This window comes from Zonotrichia leucophrys, chromosome 7 (genome assembly GCF_028769735.1).
Source record: "Zonotrichia leucophrys gambelii isolate GWCS_2022_RI chromosome 7, RI_Zleu_2.0, whole genome shotgun sequence".
Lineage (NCBI taxonomy): Eukaryota > Metazoa > Chordata > Aves > Passeriformes > Passerellidae > Zonotrichia > Zonotrichia leucophrys.
Genome location: NC_088177.1, coordinates 27537289 through 27557848, shown reverse-complemented (window position 1 = coordinate 27557848; position 20560 = coordinate 27537289). Strand labels below are relative to the sequence as shown.

The window sequence follows — 20560 nt, the reverse complement described above, 5'->3', positions numbered from 1 at the left end:
GAAATGCAGAACCTTCCCTGCTCCGGCACGCACGGAGACAGAGATTCCCTGTTCCCGTCCCAGCGCCTCCCTCCCGCCCCCACACACCCGGCTGTCCCTCCAGCTGCGGCCGGAGTGGGGACTCCGCTCGGCCTCGGCCGCGGGCTGTCAGCGGCCAGCGGGGGCAGGGCCGCTCCTCTCGGCTGGAATTTTCCTCTCCCCGAGCGAAACGTCCCGGCGGCCGCCTCGGGCTCAGCCCTTTCCCATTCCAGCCACCAGGGCGCGAGGCGAAATCCCCACAGGTGGGGAGAGCCAGGCGCTGAGCCCGGGGCCGGGAATCAAACCGGCTCTGCCCGGGCACCGGGGCTGCGCTCCCTGTGCCCGCTGCCCGGGACCCGGCTGAGCCCCACCGTGTCACGGGTGTTTGGCTCCCGCGGCCGGGAGTGAATTCGGGCTGATCTGAAGTTTGCTCGCTGAGCAGCTCAGCACCTCAGCTTTTCTGTGCAGCACCAGCTGAGCAGATCGGGCCCTAACGCGCTGCATACCTGTGTCAGCACAGAGCGCCGTTCCTGCTGTGCTGTGGGACCAGATGGCATTGGCCAGTACATGCAACTTTTTATACAGGTAATATTTTGCCCAGTGTTTAACCAAAGTTGAAAAATTGCCAGCGTCAAAGCATTTATACCTTTTTTCCTCAGTAGGAAAAAAATTACAATGTTGCATTCAAGTCCTTTGTCTGACTAGTTCTAAGATTATATATCTGGAAAAATGAATATAATTGACCGTTTGATGTTAATATTCTTCACAGCTAGTGTAATACTGTATATAGCATTGTAGAGATACTGTACTTTAATAACTTTGCTTCTCCCTTCATATGCCGTTCTCATCTGCAGTGTGCTTCTTCAGTAAAGATTTTCTTCTGCTTTTTCTCTGGAGACTAACCCTGAAGCCAGCTGTTTTGACAGACTCTAGAGGTTATTCACACCCAGAATAACCACATGCCATTATCAGGCACACCCTATTAATGTGTATGTTTCTTAAACCAAAAAATTAATCACTGGTGAGTCAGATGCATTTTCTGTGGTCCAGTTTTCAGAGTGGCAGTGTTCAATGAATTGATCCATCAAGACTCTCAGGAACAATTTCACTGAGGACCTTATGTAAGTTTTGGACCCTTTTCTCTTTTGACAGTCCACTTTCTATTCCCACACTCCTCAAATTGTTTGGCTATTCCTAGGTTAAGATGAAGGTTGATAAATTCTTTTACTTGTTGACTGTTCCTGCAATCAGGGCACTTTCTGCATTCAGTTTGTAGCATTAGTTTAAGTACAAAAGAATTCTCTGCTTCCAACCAGCTACTTCTTGGGCAAAACCATTATGCGACAGCACCTTCTAAACTAATGAAACTCCCATACTGCAAAGGTGAGATGATTGAACAGTATAATGATGTTTCAGCTGAAGACCCTGTAGCTGATTGTGTATTACTTAGAATAATTACATGTGTTGGTGTCATGTCACCAATAAATAAGGAGGTGTTGTACCACTCCCTTTGTAATCTCATTTGGAAACCAATATATGCTATAGTCTAATTCTTTTGGCAAGTATTGATGCCACAAAGATTGCAATCTATTGAATAGCTCATGTGTGCTCATAATAGAAACTCAGCAATGCCAGGCAGAAAAGTGACATTAGGGAAATAACATTAAAAAAAAAAATTATTAGTGGTGACTGTTTCCAATAGAGCCTGGGGGATTACCTAAAAAAGAAGTTCACTGAATAATGCCAATCTCACTTCAAGAGGGGAGAGGTTACGCTTATTGTCTTACACTACCACATGTCTTACTCTTATCTCAGTTGTTAACTAAACACATCTGAAATTCTGATCACTAGAAACACTGTGGGCTCTAAACTTGAGTGCCTGCAGGCCATGTTCTGCAGTGGCAGTTTTACAATAACTAGACTTAAAATACTTGGGTTTTGAGGTAGTAGAGATACCATTTCTCTTTGGGCTCTCAGCTTTTTAGAGATAGATTCTGTTCTATGGCACTTTGTTTCTTTATCAACAGAAAATCAGTTCTGTGTTCGAGTTTCAAAAGATGTTGACAGAAACAAATGCTATTTTTAAAATTTTTCTATTTTTATAAAGTTTCCAACTTTGTCTTGAGCTGAAGACATTGTTCATACAAATCAATCATAACTCATACACAATAAACAGAAGGCTGCATCAGAGAATACCAAGTTAACACACTATTGTCTCTTCTTCTGAATAGTCAAAGGAAAAAAAACACAACAAAACCTTTGAAGTTCACTAGATTTTTCAAGCTGATCCATGAAGATAGCATTATAACAATTAATGAAGTGGTAGGTTATTAATTACACTGTTGCAATAATGTCACCTTTTGTCCATGGTTACAGGTAAAACAATCATTTATCTGGAGGCATTAATCCATGTGGCAAGCTGCCACCCACCACACTTGGTGAATGTACTCAGTGCTATTGTATATTTAGTATAAATGTTTGCAGATTAATACCCACTTCTGATTACTGTTAGCATAACCTTCAAATTTTGCAGGTAGTGAGAACTGCTAATGGCAACTGATATTTGAAGGAGAAGTTCTGTCTTAGAGACATGAAGTTCCAGGTATATTACTAACTATGGGATTTTTATACAAGTTAAATTACTAAAAACAAAGCCTTGCCCATTCTAAAAAAGCAGCCATATCCCATGGCATTTTTCATGAAAGTCAGAAGTTGTCCTAGATGCCTTCAGTACTTCTGGTTGCCCTTCTCTGTTCAAGAGGTTACCAGAAATGTGAATACAAATATTTTTGAATGAAATATGCTGTAGAAATATAGTGGACAGTTCATTTTCAAAGAGGTATGCCCATTATTGCATAAGGTGAAAGCTTTTTAAGTGTTAAATAGACCACAGGAACCTTAGAATATTTTTTGTATTGTAAAGGTCTGCTTACAAGGTCTTTTTAAATTTCTTAACACGTAACAGGTTATAGTGACATTTTGTGATTTAAGGATGCAACCTGAATGCACTCCTAATGTGGTTTTGTAATTGAAAATCATACTGTGTCACACTATAGTTGTATTGAATAGTATTGTGCAAAATAGGTGTCAAATAGATTATGGAATTGAAAGGTGTTTTCCTTTTTAAATTACTTTTCTGATGCATAACTAAATACAATAAAAAGCTGAGATATTTATTCTATATCATTTATCATGTATAGGAGACATGATAAAAACCAGGATTTTACCCTTATACTGTAAAAAATAAAGCAAGGAAATATGATATGATTCTTCATTTTGTTTAAATGAAAACTAAACCTATGTAATTCTTCTTCATGGAGTAGCCAATCTGCCTGTATCCTGTTGAACAGCCGCTGTTCCTGTGTTTGCATTCCAGAACGGGGGTTAGGTTTGGGGAGCATGCACACACATGTACACAGCTACCGAGAGCATTGCTCAGGCACAGGGACAGGTTTGGGAAGCCATTTGAGCTGTGCCCTTACACAGCACTGCTGAGCACACACCTCGAGTCCTGTGCTCCGTTCTGAACTCCGACAAACACACCGAGGTGCTGGGGTGTATCCAGCTTTGGCCTGATAGACAAAGTAGAAATAAGGCTACAAAAAACTACCCCATACACTTTCAATATAGGACTAAATAATTTCTGCCTTTTGTATAAGTTTTTCCCAGTAGTCAATACTACACATAATACTACCCCAAATAGTTTTTGCTAATATGTGTATTACAGGCATTTACTTTCTTGGAGATATATTGTCCTTTTAGGTCATATCTAAGACCTGCATAATGATACTGTGATGTACTGTGATTACTACCAGTGCACTTTCACTCTGACAGTATTTCTTTTTTGCCTTTGGATCATGAAAGCAAATGTTTTACTGCTTACAAGTCATGATTTCTAAGTTATTTTGTTGCTGAGCAGTATTTCTGGGGATGCATTAAATAACAATTAGTGAGGTATTCATTTGGATTAACACTGGATTGAGTAATATTAGAAAGCTTCAGACGATGCTGAGTAATGAGTGATATAAGGTGTAGAATCACACATGCTGTGAAGTATCCTTGAAGAGTTAATGATCTTCTAAAACAGTTTTGTCTAATTCTTTCAAATCATGTTAGCCATGAAAGATAGATGAGAATTAATTTAGTTGATTAAATAAATTAATTATTATAATTAATTAATGTCAATCTTAGCTGGGGTTTAGAAGAAACTACAAGTTCATTAAATTACTCTCATGCACTAAATTTCCACATTTTGAATGCACATAGCGTGCAAAATGCTCAACACTGAAGTCAGCAAACCCTAAAAAGTAAAAAATACTTCTGAAGAAAATCACCTCTGGAAAGAAATATCTGTTCAATTGATTAGTAATTCATTAGCTTATGGCTTATTGTATCATATATCATAACACTACAAAAAACAAATCTCCTTTTTGTATTACAAAAATACACTTGGATAGAAAGGAAACCAAGGATTTCTTCTACAGAGATAGAGAAAATGTAGCAATAGCTAAGCTATAAGCAGATGAGTTATCTTAGGTTCCAAAATCTATATTGCCATGGTTGTATTGAATCATGAAAGCAAGATATATTAGCCAAGGAGAAGCCTTATGCTGCACAAATTTGTATCTCTTGGTACTTGGCCAGCTTGCTCAGAACTAGCCTGGGTAACCTTAAAGCTCTCATGCTTTCTGGACAATCCCAGAGGTGCTGCATTCATAGAGTGGAATTGAATGCTGTATGTTCAGAGGCTCTGGAAGCATGGAGAGGGAGATAAATGCTTCACTTGGATGATATGAACTGTGTACTTTGATTAGACAACTGAATGAATGGGAGGGGAGAGGGAAGAGACACTCCTCCTCTGGAATGCTAACAAGAAAGTGAAATTGCTCTGTGTGCAGTGTGCTTATTCAGGTGTGCGTTAGGAACCTACAGCTGGAACAACTGAGCTCCAAAGGGACACATCAGATCTGTTTTAAACACAAGATAGTACTGAGATGGTCAGCACAGACAAATCAAAGATCATTTTCCTCACATATGTGCACACAGTGAACTCTAAGGACCTAGAAGAATGTGTTTGTTGGGAAAAAGCTCATCCCACCTTCATATGCTGGCAATTTCAAGAATACAACATTGCACCAAGTCATATTTAAGTCACATTGTAGGCACATATTCTGCTTCATAGATCCACAAATTATTAGTGTTCTAAGCTGTGAGAAAGCTGGAATTTTTTTTCCCCCAATAAACATTTGAATAGAAGTCATGAATATATACTTACACAAAGGTTTCAGTGTACCTGACAGAGTTCACCGATCTTTTGAAACACACTGGACAGGAGTCCAAGGCTGTGTATTACAAATGAATGTGGCTTTAAGTCTAGTATAAGATTCATCACTAGGAGATGAAAGATTAGTTCCAGAAATTCTTTGAGGTTTTAATGTGAAAATTATTACTGCTCTGAGTTCGAAAGCTTGCATAAATAATTTCAAGTAATTTCAAAGCCCAGCTTTGACTGCTTCTTTTCTGCAGTTTGCTGTTGTCTTCTTGTAGAATTACCTCTTTAGTGAGCACCTATGCACAGTCAAAACAGCTTGTGCAGGCATGTCAAAGACAATTTTAAATTAACATATGCATGAAGCTCAGCTCAAGCTAACAGCTCAGTTTCAGAACCAGGTTTCTGGAGAACGTAGAAGTGAAATAATTTCTCTCCTTGGCTATGCTTAACAGCAGTACACAAGGTAGAATAGCTCAAGGTATATTCTCTGGTAAGAATCCACCAGTATATTTATCACTCTATCTGCCCTGTAAACAAGAAATGGTAATTAGGCAGCAAAGCAGTCTTACATACAGCAATATGCCCCTGGCGACACAGACTGAGAAAGCTGTCTTGCCTTTGTGAGATGTTGTATAAAAACATAACTTGTATCCATACCTATTTGCTATTGATGTACCAAACTGCAGTCTATTTATTCAGCATCATTAAACGCTTCTAATTTAAGCAGTTAAGTTTTACCTAAATTTAATTTTATGTAAGAAACGTTTGAAGCATTGTCTAGCACTAGTTTTCCCATTTGTTTTTAATGGAGGGATTGTGCCATAGGGTGCACTCTTCCTGGCACCAGAGATGCTGTTCTTTCACTTTTCCTTCCTTCCAAATTGCTGTGCTAAAATCATTGCTTACTATCCACTAAGTAAGGCATAGTTTGGAAAGTTTAATTTGTATCTTGCCACAATCAGGATGGAAGAAAAGCCTTAAAAATCTAGTTTGGATTTGTTCTGTTTACTATGGCATAAAAATGAATATAATGATGCTTAGAATTCTTGTGTGCTAGTTACTATGTATAGAGGCAGCAATTTACATTGCTTTATACTGTACATTGACATCTGTCAATTCACTCTAGGTAAGTATTGTGTACTAATCAGAAAGGAAAGTTGCATGAAATTATCCAAATATCTTCATTAAAAATAAAAATATAAAAATAAATATATCATATATATAAAAATAAAGCTAGATAGGCTCCATATGGAACCTGCAAAAGAAATGCCCTTAGCTCACCCAATCTGACTTGGGCATTAGGCCAGATTTAGAAGACTGTGCAATGTTTTATTCATAGCAGTATGACTGCACAATTAAAACATCCAAAGATTCAGCTTTTAAGTAGCTCATTAAAGGTATTTTTAAGCTTTTCCTTTGAAAGAAAAACCCAACTAAATACAGCAAAAATATTTTTAATGCATCAGTCAGTCCCACTCCATGACCAATGTGTAGCTCCAGTGTCATGCATTTGTGCCAGGAGATGTGAAATTGCCATTATAATTTTAACTTGAGCTATAGGCCACTGAACTGCTATAACAGCACTATAGCTATTTCTGATTTTGTGGAATGGGGACAATGTTTTTCTCAGAAATTCTCAGAAATAAAGGTTAGAAAACGAAAAAAGCTCTCATTTTATCTCCCCTGTCTCTTCCTGGAGAAGACTGGGAAAGTTACAAGTAAAGAAATTAAGAGTTCTTAAATACAAAGCACCAGCTCCGGCTCAGAAGTTCCTGAACCACAGAGTGCTTGATGATGGGCATATTTGTGGGAGTATATATGTTTTCCCTTCCTTTTCTAGTGTTCCCTCAACATCCATATTTTTGGACATTGCCTGAGAAAGGATACTAAGATAAGACATTCAGTCTGACACTGAGAGGCCATTCTCACATTTTGTGGCTCTTTAAATAATTTGGAAGTCTGACTTTAAAACAGCAGGACCTCATTTTTTAATAAAGTTAAATGAGTGCTATGGATATATGTTGTTTCTTTGAACCTACTGTAATTATTATTTCAAGATTTTTGCCTTCGGTCTTAGTTTTTACATTGTAATGCACCACACCTTTCAAGCACTTAAGCATTCAAAGAGCTGGTGAAGGCAGTTCCGTGGTGCTGGAAGGTAAATTACAGCTCTGCTGAATGACTTACTTGGGTATTGACTTTGGATGCTGTGTAAAGTGGCGATGCTGAATGGCCTCATTAACAACTCTGAGGCCCGTGTGCCTGAGAGATGGCACCAGGACAAGGAGACTTTTTATCTCTCTCTAGCAGTGTATGAAATGCTTATTGACTGGGCTGAACCTTAAAAGTCAGGCCATTATAGGCAAATACAAGTTCATGGGCTTCACTCCAAACTAAGATTCGCAAAGATAAACATGTATATGCTAATTAATGCATCAGAGTGTATTTAGGCCAAACAGTTAAAGAGGAAAGACTGAAACAGAATTGAGCTGCCCAGATTTAGAATCAGGAGAAGGGGAAAGGAAGGGTAAATAAAGAGTCACCCTAAATAGTTTGCAATTTATTTATTTCACCACTTATGAAACGGCATTTGAGAAATAAGCATTTGTAGACTCTGATCAAAATTATATCAATTTGAGCTGAGTCACACAACCACGTTTTAAGTGAACTCTTGTCTCCTGGTTTTACAGACAGAACCCGGCTGCATAACCCGTTTCAAGATGCACCTTAGAAAATCCTTGGCTCAAGGGCAAAAAAGTTTGGAAACATTTAAAGTGAATGAAAAAGAACAGGAAGATAAAGCTGCACAGTGGCTCAGCAGCTACATTTCTGTGAGGGTAGAAGGAAATTGTTTTAAAACATAGACTGTGCCTATCAATATTAGAAGAAAATATGACATTTTTCAGCATAAAATATGAAGACTGAGATGAAAGAGGGAATCAACAGGTTAAAATGTGTGGCAAGGACAGATTACATGGTTAAGGAACACAAAGATATAGGAACAAATTCACAGCACAGGTGAGAGTAATGTCCTTGAGCTAGACACATTGTGAGGCTTTAATCCCCAAGTCACTCTGTCCTCTAGATCAGAGTGACTCTTAGGATAGATTGTATAACTATCATAATAGTTACAGAAGAAACAACAACAGAAGCAATAACAACAATAGTAATAACAACCTGTTCCTCTTACAAATCACCATTTTTTCCACTTCATGTGCCACTGATGATGAAAAGTGACTGCTGAGTGCATAAAGAAAATTGCTGTTGAATTTTGCCACAACTTCATCCTTCTTCAAGACAGAAAGATCTTATGCCAGTAGTCATCAAGATCTGCGCTCCAACAACTTTTGATCAACAGTCTTCAGCAAATCAGATTTGTTACTGTCTCAGTATATGAAAAAACCAGATGCAAGGCGACGCAGCTGGATCAAGTAGCTATCATTCCTATGTAAACTTGAAAAGTATTGAATGTGAATCTGAATTATGTATTTCAAACTGAAACAGCAGAAACTATGAATTTCTAATACCTAGACAACTGTAATTTCTGGTTGGAATTACTGAATATAGTTTTTTTACCATATCTTTCAATAAAATAACATTTTTACTCCTCCTAAGGAGGAGTAAAAATGTTATCTCTTACAAAAAAGTAAGACAAAAAATACACTCTAATTAATGAAGATTTAAACCAGTGATAGTTAACATCGATACAATTTATGCAGTTATGATGGTGCTTCTGAATTGCAAATCAAACTAAATATGTGTTCTGTTGAAAGCAAAGCAAACAAAAGTGAATCTGTTCTATTCTCAGTCACGTCACAGAAACACGTAATGCTGCTCCAGGTAAACATAATAAAAATCACTCTTGGAAAACAACCAGAACCTCTTCTGCACTATTCTACTGACTCACCAATTAAGAACTAACACACACCATGGTGAACTCCAGTCTACTGGCTTCAAGGGCAGCATCAAGATCCCGCATGATTCCTAAGGGTGCAAATTTACCTGATGTTTCAAGGTGCATGCAGAAGTGTTTTTAAGGTTGCTGAAAGTCTCATTTTTCAAAGGCACAGATATTGAAATCTCCTATTCCTTTTAAATTACACAAAATCAGGTAAAAGACTGGGCTTAAGGATGACCTGGGGAATAACAAGGAAGAGGGGAATACCTTAAAATTATTTTAAATTCAAAAGGAAGCTTTTAATTTTTTCTTTCTTCTTTCTGATAAGTTTTATTATTGTGGACAACATCTGCCTTGCTTTACATATGACAAAATACCTTCTTCCATACTTTTTATTTTATTAAGAATTTACATCCTAATGCTACATACAGCAGGTTTTTCATGCAGTTTGTGACTGAGACTATAACCAGAAAATTGTGCTTGTTCACCTGCACAGGGCAGACAGCTGGAAACTGCTGTCCTATCTTCTGAGTGAATTTGCACCAGGATGTCCATATGTGCAATAAATCTGTGCCTGGAAGGCCACTGATAAAAATTACTGATCAGTGCAAAGATCCCTCCTTACTGGTGGCTTTCTCAATGAATTTTTGAACACATGCCACAGTTTACTCTAAGTTCAGAGAAAGACTTGACTCACAATGCCAAAGGAGAAAGAAGCCAGGAGGTAGATTCAGGCAGCAGTTTTGTAATGTAATAAAGTTGTACTGTTAAAGATGTCAATTTTTCTAGTTTTAACTGTGTCTCTATTAACTCTGAATTAAATCATGAGATATATACTGAAAGTTAGTTCTGTTTAACAGTCCTAGAAATCTGGGGTTTATGATAAGAAAAAAAAAGCCCTTTACAATCCTCAGCAAAATAGAATATGCGGGAGATAGTGAGAGCAGCATTCAGAATTCATTATCACAGTCACTGTGAAGAGAATCCCCTCTTAAGAGCTGTGGCAATTAAGTGTAGCTAAAAGACTAAAATGCAGAAGCACACCCTGATGACTGTGAAATCAAATATGATCAAAGTAAAAACAGCACAGAAAAGGCATCCAAGCTATTATATTGTTGTCAACATATTGCAAAAGTTCCCATACCTTCTCGGCGACTTCTCATGGGCAGCTCCTTGCAGCACTAACTCCTTCTTCTTCTCAGCTTAGCTAGCCAACTCTGCTCATGGCACAACCAACAAACACCATCCCTCACCCAGCTAACCCACCCTTTTATAGCACCCATCCTTATTGGACACAGCTGTGGCCTATTAAGGGCAGGCCTGTTCCCAATCTTTGGTGATTAGTGCAGCTGCAACTCCTCAGGTGTGAGATTGCCTTCTGCACTAGTCTCTTACATTCTATCCCTCATTACATGACAGAGAACACCAGGAATCTGTAATGTGCTTAAGCCATAAGAACTTTACCCTGATGCTGGAAAGAGGAAAGTGAAATAGTATTTCTTAAATCCTTCTATGCAACACAGCTTACCTCTTGTGTTTATCCAGCTAGAATACTTATCCAGCTTACTATCTTGTGTTTATCTGGCCTTTCCAGAGATCTCTCCAGGTTGCACCAGATAGCAGCAAGTACCACACATAGCAAAATGCCATAGCAGACTTCCATCTGATTAGAACTGTACCATTTCATTTGCAAAGTCTACTTCAGTTACAGATTAACAGAAAGGATTTAAATTATTGAAGGAGAAAGTTAGTAGCTGGTATAAAAAAGCTAAGAAAAAAGCATGCTGGAAATTATAGGGGAACCACAGGACTTGATTGTACTGTATGTTTTAGCTTTTACAAAGTTTATCATTTTTATATGAGAAGTCTCATCAAGACCAAATATACTTTCCAGAGATTATTAACTTGTTCAGTGAAAAAACATAGATATTTAACTGAATTTTAAGTCAGCTCAAAGCCTCTGAAGTCGTCTCAAATTTACATAGTAGGCATGATGAAAAATCTGACCTATTTGGAACAGTGGAATTATAATCCAATCTATTTAACTTTTCTGGTTGCCACCATGGAACTGGCAGTAAAGGCATGGGAACTCATAGTAAAGACATGGGGTGGTAATGCCTTTCCCCTTTTTTGCTAGAAATCTCACTCCTCATCTGCTTCAAGATCTACTTCACCAGCAGATCCTTTCTGAATAGTACCCATGTTTAATCTGCAACACATGAAACAGAAAAGACAGGTAGAATCCTTTGCCAAACTTAGAACAAACAGCAAGTTCCAACAGCTCCTCCAGTCCTCCCTTTCACTACCCAAAGGCGCACAAAAGTCAGGTAACTGTTGCAATTTAATCTCTTTAGCAACATTTGATCCAGCAGTCCCAAGCGTGTTTTTTGTATTCCCATACTTTAAATACATACATACATTAGGCACCATAAACCCAGTATTATAGAGCCCATTGTAAGGATGGGTAGGTTCTACAGAAAATTAAATGTGTCAGTCAGCAATAAAAGCTTTCCTGAATTTCTTCCACCTGGCATTCACTGGAACCCTAGTCACTTCTCAAATAAGGCTCATAAACCCTTTTACTGGAAGTGTGAATAAGCAGAAAGGTTTCACTATTAAAAATATGATTAAAAGCAGCAAGTCTTAGCACACCATCTGCAGTGATCACACTCAAATATTTATTATGTAAGTTCCACTAAGGAATAGTCAATGAGGTTTGTCAGATAGCTGAAGAGAGTTCAGAGGAGAAAGCTGTGTCAAGCAGCTTGTGACAATATAAAGAGACTACAGAAATATATGCATCCAAGGGGAGAGCTTTCAGGCAGTGGAAGTTGAAATATAGCATTCAGTCACTCTCAGTTTCATGAATACACACTAGCTTATTACATGAAAGGAAACTGCAGTTCTAGCAATTCTGTGTACTGCACTCCAGGTGCACTTTCTGCCAAGGATGACCTCTTGACAAGCACCTTATTTTCATCTCAATGCCCTGGATTCTCAATTACATCCTTCATATTCACGTTGACATAATGAATACAGACTTCCTGGAATATTGTCTGATAGTTTGTCCTAAGAGCAAATCCCCAGAAATAGAATGCCTGGTCTCAAGAAGAGGCAGACACCTCTAGTGTTGCTTTCCCTCTGTTTCTTGAAAGTCTATTCTCAGCTGTTAGACTGCTAACTTTCTAACAGTCATCTTCACTTCCAGAAGCATCCAAGGATCAACAGCTATATTATGAATAGGTTCTCAAGTGTTCTGTGCTTCAGCTTGTCTCTTGTGCAGACTAATACTGCTCTGCCAGTGTTTATTCAGCAGCTGCCATTGTCTGATACAATGGGCCTGAGTTACCATTTATCAGACTTGTTCTTCCAGCTAGTCTACATTCCTTGTCCTAGCCACTTCCAGGATTGGAGATACTTTATGAAGATACTTCCTGAGCCTGCCAAAGGGGCATGCTCCCCTCTTCAAAAACAAGAATCACTTTCATACTAAATTTAAAACTGAAACAAATGCTTTGAAAAATATTTGATTAATAGTCCTGATATAATTATCTTTTTCTTCTTACACTTCTTGGTTCCAAGACAATAAAATATCACCTTTCTCAATTCTAGCTTGATTTCATTAGGTCTTTTCCAAAATTTTCATACTTGTAGCTTTTGCCACTCTCTGCAAGTTAGGTACAAGCTTTGTGGAGCAGCTTTATTGAAAAGGAGTTTAAGCATTTTGTACCGTGCACAAACTATGTCTAAAAATTATTAAAATGCAAAGGGCTAGAAATTAACAACAATAATTTAAAACACTATAACTACAATGAAAAAGTAGTTCAGCTAGCAAAATTTATTTTTGCTTAGGAAAATCCCTGACCAGCTTTCACCACTCTTCCTACAACCACAGTTTTAATCTGTTTCGTATGTACTCATCTAGAGGTTCTCATAATCTTTACAGAAGACAGGTATGCTCAATAAAGCAATTATCATAAAGCTCCTGATTCATGCACCCATAACTGAGATAACCATAAACAATCCTTTCACTATCAACCGGAGAGTAATGATGTACTAAACGGTATGAATGCCCTCTGCAGGCAGAACACAAAACCACTGTAATTCTGGGCTGCATTTGAGTCTGCCTATTTAAGTGGGAGCTACATAAACAGGCCTACGCTAGTCCTTGTCAGCCTGCTCTAGCATTGTCTGACAATTTTAAATGGAACAGTAGCATCTCCAGATACTGTTGACAGGCAGCTTTTAAGTAGCACACACTTCACCAGTCACCAAGGCAGCCTGTGTCTGTACTGCTGAATTACAGGAACATAGAGCCAGATCAAGCCCTGGTGTGGTTTGACTATACCAGCCACTATTCTATCCCATACCTTCTGTACAATGCTACTTATAAGCCTTTACCAGTCACAGGAAGTGTTGTGCATCCTTCCCTTAATTCTAAATATTTGCATACATAAATTATGCCTGAAGCCAAAGCAGTGCTCTATTTTGTCCACGGGACATCAAGGGCCAACTGATGCATACTGTGGATATAACCCATTCTGTGCCATTTGGCCTCTGATCTAGAGACCAGTCCCCCCTCTCCAAAGCCTCAATAACCCACTGCAAGAGCCAGGTTTTGAAATAATAAATACTGCATTTTCCTGAAAGGCCATTTTAGTATGGGGGATAGCATATGTTAGGTAGCACACAAGCTACAGGTGAAAAGAGCTTCCTGTTGAAGCTGTTATCAAAAGAGAAGCTAAACCACCAGGCTTGTATAGGCCTGCTCTGAGCCTACTGCTCTCTTTGTCCACTACATGTTGCCAGAGGTTTCAGAGCCTGTATCACAGCAATCTCCTATTCTTTACAGGAAAACCATAGTCAGCAACAATTGCATGCCTGAACTCCATGACCCTCAGCCCCATGATCTCCATCTCAGCATATTCATGCTGGTTTTCTGACTGGCCAAGTCTACTGTGGATTAGATCAACAGGAATGTAAATATATGCACTCAGTTTAAGAGAAGGATGATCTCATCCCTCAGCCAAAGATGAATGTGAATAAAACTGTTTGAAGACAATTAGGAAATCAGAGCAGGAAACAAGGTTTTAAACACTCTCTTTACTGGAACAAGAAGACTGATGAACATCATGTGGAGCACAGTAAACATCATATGCAACAAGAGTAAAAAAGCAACAAAAGCACTTTCAAAACCAGAAAAAGATGAGAGTGTGACAGAGAAAGATCTACGGCTATGCTTAACTCAGTCACCATCATTTTTGTTATTCTCACAGGAGCTTATGACCTCTTTCATAAGAACATGCTCAAAACAGCTTGCCTTGGGGTACATTGGCTCTAATGGATGGCCTTGACTTCCAGGTGCACATGAGCTGCAGCTCCAACTTCATGTGCAGTACAGAGCATTAGGTGTATTCAAAGACTCCAGATGTACAGACAAATTACCTGCTTGTACTTGTCCCTAACTCTGCCATGGAAGTTCAGTTAATTCATACAGTCCAAAAAATCAGCACACACAATTTCAATTCCTGTTTGTTTACTAAAAACATGAATAAATTACTGAATTCCTGCAATTAAGAAAGCAGAGTGGTATTCTACATACAGGAGCCTCAGTTGCCAGTAGAATAAGAACTAAGGAATAGAAAACCATTTGATCAGCTATGAGTTCAAGCCATAGCATATGTAACTTTCTAACTGGATTACTGTGACGTGGCAGTTACAAAAATACTCTTCTTTTTCTGTCTATACCTATAGCTTACAAGTCAGGTCCATTAACATTGCTTTGGACTTTCTGGGTAGTCTGATTCATTCTCAGTTTATCAAAGGTCTTGAGTCACACATTTAAGTTCCATGAAAATCACACTGTATGGATGTGTTCACAGTTCTGAATTGAATCCTGATGTACATTTTAGCTTTTTTTATTTCTGCTGAAAATAAATACAGCAGTCTCCATAGCTGACATCAGAAAACCTAACAGAGAGATGCTTCTCATGGATGCTGCAGGTGTGCCAAGAACAGTGCAGAAGAAGGGGAGTGCAGATCAACTCTGAGAGCTGTGATTACTTGAAAATGCTTTTCTGAAGGTCTTGTATTGTTTCATTAGCATTAGGATACCCTTTATGTAATACTGTATTAAGGTCCCTCCTTTTATGTGCAACCTAACAGAGAACAGATAAATCCTTACTTTTTCTCCCCTGACACATTTGTTGAAACACTAATGGAAAGATTATTCTTAAGATTAAGTGTATGACAATAGGCTTAGCAGCAAGAGACAAGACCAGTACCTTGTTTTATTTGCATGTTGCTTTGCAAGTTTTTCTTGTTTCTAAGCTGCGTGTTCTGCTTTCCAAAGAATGCACAGGTGGTTTTGATTTTGTGTGTATGCCCATATAAAATTTATACTTCCCAAAATCCAGTGTAGTGCACACTACTTGCATTTTACTGGAAATGATGAAGCCCAAACTTTGTTACTTGCCATAGACTTCTCACATTCTGTAGCTGTCTCCACTGATATGCAAGTAAGCACTGAACACAACATGCCTGTCCTGCCAAAGACACTCTAATTCATCCCTCCTGCACAAAATGCCACTGCCACTACACCACTTGCCACTTGTTTTATTTTTCATCAAATTTCTCTCTCCACTCCACTGTAACTACCTCAAGGCAGTTACTGCTAATATTAAGTTTTTAATATTCAAGCAAAACATCTTCATTAACTTGCCAATATATTTAATTAAAAATAGACTATATGCCTTGGGTGGGGCTTACACAGCTCCCAAGTTAGGTTCATCTTCACACACTGTAACATAAACTGAGCTGGGAATTTATCAAGGTGTCTGCACATGAAACATCCAAGAAAGCAGGGACTGTAAAGCTGCCAAGTTTCAAAGCACCTGGGCATACCATCCACAGAATCTGCAATATAGCATGTCAACAGGTTGTCACAGCCATGGACTGAGAGTTAGCAGCATGGCAGAGTATGCTGAATTTACTGCAGTTTAACAAAGGCCAACATTAATCTTCTGAATACAACATTAACACTGGATTTTCTGATTTGCAGAAAGTTTTGTGTTTAATTGACTGTGTAAAATTCCCAAGGCTCTTAAGATTACTGTATATCATTGCAGCTAAACTTCAGTTCAAACAGAGAATTTTTATATTTTTTAAAAGAAGTTAATAACCATCATCTGCATCTACCATCACCCTCCAAATTGAGTTACATTTATCCTTAAAACTACAAGACAATCTCAGTCTGATTATGAGAAAATCCAGAGCTTACAGATAAAGCTGTTAGCATTTTAACTGAAATTAAGTAATACAATAAGATAAAAATTAAACCCAAAAATTACTGCTAGGAAAAAACCAAATCAGTGTGAATTCAGAGATAGAATTCCACAAATTGCTGGGTATTCTGTTCATCCATCCTTATTTATAGTTTCATTTAATGAAGAAATGTGTGTAATAGCCATTCTATGAACAACAAAAGTAAACCCAAACAAATAAGAACAAATAAACAAAATGAACTGAAATGCACCACTCAGTTCTGATGCAACTAATTTTTGAGCACCATCTGCTGGTCTGCTTCTAAAACAACAACCAAATTTCCCAATAGCTGGTAACACCTGGATAATCATCAGGTCTGTACTGACTTATTTGTTACATATTTATTAAAAGCTCCCACAAGTCATGCATTGGCATCATACCCGAGAAAACAGCAGAATTCATGTTATAATGAATGGCTATAGAGAGAATGTGTTGAGATGCCTGAAGTTACACATACATTCTGAATTCCTGGTTTACATCCAACTAAAGAACAGGAACAATGTTGGGGTTTTTTTGCTCTAGTTTTGAAAGCCTTAACCATCAGTTGAGAGTACTTGCAAGTTTTCAAGGAAGTTCATTACTCAGTTCCAGGAGTCTCCTCTTTTGATGTCCTACTAAAATTTCAGGATGTTTTTCTTGTTGCATCCTGCTTTAATTCCAAGATATAAGCCCTTCTGGAAGCACCTTACAAGTTTCACAGTCTTCCAAGGGAAAAAAAATTACAATGGAATATGCATCTAAGGAGGAACTGCACTTTCATAAAAGAATGTCTGAACAGACTACTAGTAATTAATAATATAAAGTGGCTTGCAACAGAACCCAGAAAAGCTTACAGAATAAATTCTGCTCCAAGAAGTCCAGACTTCTTTACTTTTACAGATTTAATATATACTGTTAAATAAATGAATGGGAGTCTGAGAACACCATTCGTCTCTCACTGCAGGCCAACTAGAACTGTCACAAAAGTTTGGTGCCAACATATAGCATGCCACTAATTTAAAATGCTGGAAAACATTGTGTTATGATATTGTCTTATATGCTACCCCTTTCAGAATTTAATTTTAGGGATCTATCTCTTTAGAGATTTCTCACTTTTCTGGAAGACAGCTAACTACATAGCTCTGGAAAGATAATAACCCTTTTGTGAAAACTCCTGTTATTTTAAGATATCTATTATTCTATAGTAGGCTGATGATAAGAATACTAATGTAAAAAAATAGAAAATACTTTGTACTTCACACAGCAGAACACTGAGCTGTGATATAAAAGACCTGATTCAAAAGACAGACAATCCTTTCTGGGAAAAAATAAACCAGGGAAAAACTAGAAAGAGAAGGAGCAAATAAGAAGAAGTGAATTTAAGTGACCGGAACATTGTTTGCATGTGATCATGTTTTATCATTTCTTTTCAATTTTTTTTTTTTTTAATGTGAGTTCCTAGTCAAGTGACTTCTTCAGTAAAACACCATGGGAAGATATTTGTATGTCACTCAGTAACGTATCTCTTGCAATATGATAACAAAGAGCCTGAAACTTAGTGCTGCAGAAATATTCCTTTGTGACAGAAAAAGGCATGGTGACATTAAAAAGTTAGTGCTCAGTGTAAGAGAAAGAGTTTTAAATGTACATCCCTGTAATCATGTAATTTTGTTGCTCTGTAGGGTATGTTCCACTTTTTTCTAAGCAGTCAGTTTAAATTTAAAATATTTGTCTTTTGTCCTCAAAGCTGTATTTCCTAGTGGGTTGATAGGAAAGATGGCCAAAATTAGGTAGCTGTCACTCCATCAAATGTCACACAACCCCAGCTATGCCTCCTTTGATGAATTAATTGTTGTTCCACAAAGGCTAGAACGGCCCTGCATTTGAACATATTCTGTATAATAGACAAGGTACTGCTTTTTCACAAGAGTTTTCATGCAGCACTACCAAAACCAGAATAACTACTAACTACTTTGACTACTAATAAGGCATGTGACACGCATGTCCTTTCCTGAAGAGCCACAAAATGCAATGAACCAAACATTGAGAAGGTATCTTCTAAACCTTTTTCCCCCCAAATATAACCAAAAATAGCAGCAAAGGGACTCTCTTTCACCCAGTGATGTATTTATGTTATCCACTGATGACTGCAACAGGATAGAATGATAGAGAAGCAGCAAAACATGACCATAGTATACTAACTCCTGCTTGTGTTACTGCACCTAGGAGGCCCTGTCATCCCTTTGTATTCATACACTGTGCTAAGCAGTGTGTGAATACAAAGAAAAATATGAGACAGCCCCTGCCTCTAGAAGCAGAAGTCCCAAGAGGTGGTTACAACATCCCGCCATGCAATCCCAGGCGGGCGCTCTTGGCGAGACAGCAAACGCCACTGCCAGCTGTCCTGCCTCCATCAAGAAAAGGACACTGCTGAAGAGTCTGACAAGTGTGTTGCTTGTGGCAGACATAAGCTGCACCCTGAAAGATAATTTACATGACCCCATCTCAATGCAGGTTTTATAGAATGACATCTGTCATTTATTCCTACAGCGCCTTAGAGTAATTTTCACTTGTTTCTAACTTTGTCTTGGGTTCATTACTTCTGTATTTGTATTAATACAGTAAGTCCATGAATCTTGCTGGGAATTTCCAGTGTTTAGTGGATACTGTCTCTTTTAGGAAATCACATGTGAAAATTCAGACCTTCCTGAATTTTCTTGAATGCTATTTTGGAATTCCATATGGCAACTAGAGCTTTTCCATATGGTATTGCTTATGAAGCACCTAGAATCAACATTTAGTTAGGAGAGAACAGAAAGATAAGCAGAAAGAAGAATAACCATATAGTTTACTTTCTCTCCATGAAGAGTTTTGAGTCATGTATTAAGCATGTACCTGAATTGCAACTTCTCCAACAGCACTGAATGACAGAAACTGGAAAGCTGGTACTTATTTCCTTCACTAGCCTGAATTAAAATTTTAAATGTTTTAGAATTTACATCAACTCTTAAAAAAAAAAAATCCAAAACTCAAGAACTTTAAAATTAGATCTTCATACAACAGAATTACTAAAACCAGAACTCTTCTGTGAATTATGTTTGAATTGTTCAATCTCATGTTTTGCACTCCCAATACATTTGTTCACTCTGCTGCTTTTATTACTTTCGCCCTTTTACCCCATGTTCCAAATAAATCCTCACACTACTTTTAAAGTTTTGTTCTCCACTGAGTCACAAATACTAAACAGTGTATATAGTAAATAAATATCCTTCCCCTATCAGATGCAGAAAATATGAATGTATGTTATATGAGATATAAAGATTTTGTGTGTGAAAAATATACAGAAATATGACCATTTAGCAAACTTGAGCCATTTTGCTTCCCCCTCCAGAGAGAAACTTGAGGAGGAAGGAAAATTCTCTAGGAATTCTGTGATTGGTAAGAAGCACTTTGCTCTAGAAAGTCATAAACTGTCTGCTTAGCTCCTGTAAGAATGGTAATTATACATCTGGTGTCCTGAAATGCCTTCTCAGCTGGAGAGAGGAGCTTGGAGAAACAGTGAGTCACACTACCAGCTTTTGATGTGAAAATCCTGCCAGCAAGTGCTTGTGGAACATTCTTCTCCCTCCATGCACTCTGAAGTTCTGTCACCACAGGGCATTTGGAGTAGGGGATATTGCTACTCCCAGCACACCTCTGCTTGAAGCACTAAGATTGTACTGAGATCCTGCACAAGCTGAGGCCAGTGAGAGGTTCCCAACAGATTTTACAATTTTATTTTGGGGAGCCTTAAGTGTTTGCAAAAAACAATGGTTATCACAATTTTTGTTATGATGTATTATCTTTCTGTATTTGGATCTCTTAGGTCCTAAGAAAGAATTTACCAGATTGATACTATTTGTCATTTCAATAAAGGTAAGTTTCACTATGTAATATTGGAAAGGAAGGGATCATGGGTTTCATAATTTTATATATTTAGGGAAATAGCAGTTAATTTTAAATTGTGGCATCTCTGACACACAACCTCCCATTTTCAATATATTTACGGCTGGGAGAACCCCATCATCACC

General features: G+C 38.0%; 2 long non-coding RNA genes across 2 annotated transcripts; one reads left to right on the top strand and one right to left on the bottom strand.

The window, feature by feature from the left end:
- The first annotated feature begins 217 nt into the window (after window positions 1-217).
- On the top strand, window positions 218-8893 carry LOC135450285 (uncharacterized). The gene is made up of 3 exons (XR_010440998.1): window positions 218-603; window positions 1069-1139; window positions 7981-8893. It is a non-coding gene; the product is annotated as an uncharacterized LOC135450285 (long non-coding RNA).
- LOC135450284 (uncharacterized) lies at window positions 7840-10626 on the bottom strand. Its single transcript, XR_010440997.1, has 3 exons — window positions 10333-10626; window positions 9198-9274; window positions 7840-8743 (listed from the first exon to the last, which is right to left on the bottom strand). It is a non-coding gene; the product is annotated as an uncharacterized LOC135450284 (long non-coding RNA).
- Window positions 10627-20560: the final 9934 nt, after the last annotated feature.